This window comes from Globicephala melas, chromosome 6, assembly GCF_963455315.2.
Source record: "Globicephala melas chromosome 6, mGloMel1.2, whole genome shotgun sequence".
In the NCBI taxonomy this organism is placed as follows: Eukaryota; Metazoa; Chordata; class Mammalia; order Artiodactyla; family Delphinidae; genus Globicephala; species Globicephala melas.
This window is the reverse complement of record NC_083319.1, coordinates 32362884-32365509: the sequence shown is the minus strand read 5'-3', so window position 1 is coordinate 32365509 and position 2626 is coordinate 32362884. Positions and strand designations below refer to the sequence as shown.

At 40.8% G+C, this 2626-nt stretch overlaps 1 pseudogene; it reads right to left on the bottom strand.

Moving 5' to 3' along the window:
* Window positions 1-357: 357 nt before the first annotated feature.
* LOC115867782 (cytochrome b-c1 complex subunit 7 pseudogene) lies at window positions 358-693 on the bottom strand (annotated as a pseudogene).
* Between the last annotated feature and the right edge of the window lie 1933 nt (window positions 694-2626).

Below are 2626 nucleotides of genomic sequence, written 5' to 3'. Positions count from 1 at the left end.
AATGAATATTTGTGGAAAGAATAGCATTGTCACCAGGTCTAACACACTGACAATGTCTGCTATCGTGCAAGCATGTTTTCCTTTTGTTCATCTCAGCCCACTATCAGCTGCAACTTCTCCCATAAAATGGAGATCTATTGCCCCACATTCTCAGGGTTAAGATGCATCTGTACTGAAAATAAACCATAGTGTTTGTATGGCACATTATAGTTGTGTTACTTTTTTATAATTATTATAGACATTTATTTAAAATAATATATTTACAGCCCAGATAGGTCCACATTGTATATTCCAGGTTTAACCAACTTCATAAAAATACTTTGAGAACGGCTGCATCCACAGATTTTTAAACTACATGATTATTTCTTTGCCCATTCTTCTCTCTCTTTTCTTTCCCGAATAACCTCTTTCAGATAAGGTTCAAGGTAGAATTTATCCTCCTCATATTTTGTCCACTGCTCTTCAGGCAAGATCTGCTGCCTCACGGTCAGGTCCAGTGCTCTCAACGCAGAACACCCTGTTGTTATAAAGGTTCTCAGGAAGCCTTCTTATGGATTCTTTTACATCGTCATTCTCATATGTTGTATCATCTCACATTAAGCCCAGTTTATTGAACCCGGCAGCATTGTAATACCATTTTCAAATACCCTCCAGCCATTTGCCTGACGCTGCAACAGCAGGCTTGCTCGCCATTTTGACCCGAGACCTAGCTGTATTATTGAACTGGAGCTTGGCAACCTGAGGAAGAATGACTGTTGCAATAATCATTGCAGGCAAAAGATAAAGGAAACCTAAGCAAAGACAGTGACAGGTTTCTGACTTGGGCACCTGAGTGGATGACAGTGCTATTCACTGAGATATGAAGGAGGTATAGTTTTGAGGGGAAATAGGACACATTTAGTTATAGACCCACTGAGTTGTAGGTGCCTATCATCCAGGTGGCGGCGCTGGGTAGACCACTGAATATGCAGGTATGAAACTTGGGAGACACCTGGATAGATATATTCTTGAGCATTATCAGCATATAATAGTTATAGAAATCCAGGGGAAAAAATGAGTATAGAGAGAAGAACAGTGAGAGCAATTTTAAGGGGAAGGATGTGATAGGCCAGTAGCAGAGGATTGAGGAGAAAGGTGAAAATGGACACAACATGAAAGAAGAGAAAGTAGTGTGGAAGGGGCCATGAGGTTAAGGGAGAGATTTTTAAAGATTGGAAAGACATGTTTAAATGCTAATGAGAAAAGACAAGATGGACCTGCAAGGCACCTCTGTATCTGTTCATCACCACATTTGACCACAATAACCCTCAGAAAGTGTTGACTTCAGCCTTTCAGACCTTTAGCACAAGTTCCTCTCTTAGCCACCTCTAACTCCTACAAAAAATGGAATTCTAGGAAATGAAGTTCTCAGTTCATCCAGGTTGACATATCACAATCCAGCATAGTTCATCCCTTGTCAACTTGGTGTCTACACACACTCTTTAACTATATTTAATTTCCAAATAAAACCATCAACGAGACCATGCTTTCGTATAACATGATTAAACTACTCTTCACATGACTGAAAACATGTTAACCCTCTCCTAACCAAAAGATACACAAAGTCCACTTCATCTATCCTGAAGAGCAAAGTTTTGCCATCCATCAGGCACTAAACTGAACCTTCAAAAGGCTATTACATAATTCAATCAAGTGAGCTGTTTCTAGGTGATGGGAAGACTAGTATTGCCCTCGTTTTCTGTAAAGTGAGTTCCCTGGTCAGCAATAATGCTCTGTGGGATACGATGACGGTGCATAGGGCTTTCTGTAAGTCCATACATAGATGGGTGTTTAGGGAAGAATCACTGAGGAGGGGAAAGCAAATCCATATGCAAAGTAAGTATCTATTCTAGTAAGAACAATACACTTTCCCTTCTATTATGGAAATGGCTCTGTATACTCAGCCTGATGCCAGGTGAACTGAGAAACAATGTCATATATTTGATTGGTGTTGGTTTTTGCTTTTGGCAGTTAGGGACTCAGTAGTGGAGGTAACCAGACTGGCTCTTTAATCAGCAACATGGACAACCTCTATCCCTGTAGCCATGGCCACTTTATTTATGAATGCCTTGGTCAAGGACAGAAGTGACTGGGGAAAGAGGCTGACTGACATCCACAAAACAGGTCATCTTGTCTACCTGATTAAGATCTTGCTCTTTGGTTAGCATTCACCTGGGACACAAATATCATATTCTGTGCTCTTTCAAAGAGGTCTATCCTCATACCTTTTCTCCAGAACTCACTGCCTCCAATTCTCCAGTCATCTTCCTTCCAATCCAAACTCTTAGTGATTTGCTCATGAATTAATGTAGAGCAATACTTTTGTTCATCTTCCTTCCAGGCGAGTTAACCAACCAGGTGTACTGCTTGGAGTTTTGACCACCAAAGAGATTTCTCTTCAACACTGTCCTTCACAGTCACACTGAGTGGAGCTATAGTGCTGCAGGCATCCAATTTCAACTTCTGCCAGTATTTTTGGTGTTGATTTGGAATGAGAGACTGAAGAGGGGTGTGAGCTTAGAGAATAATTCTGGAGGGAGGGGAAAGAATTTTGAAGAGAAAAGAGAGCTGCTGTCCACAATGGAAA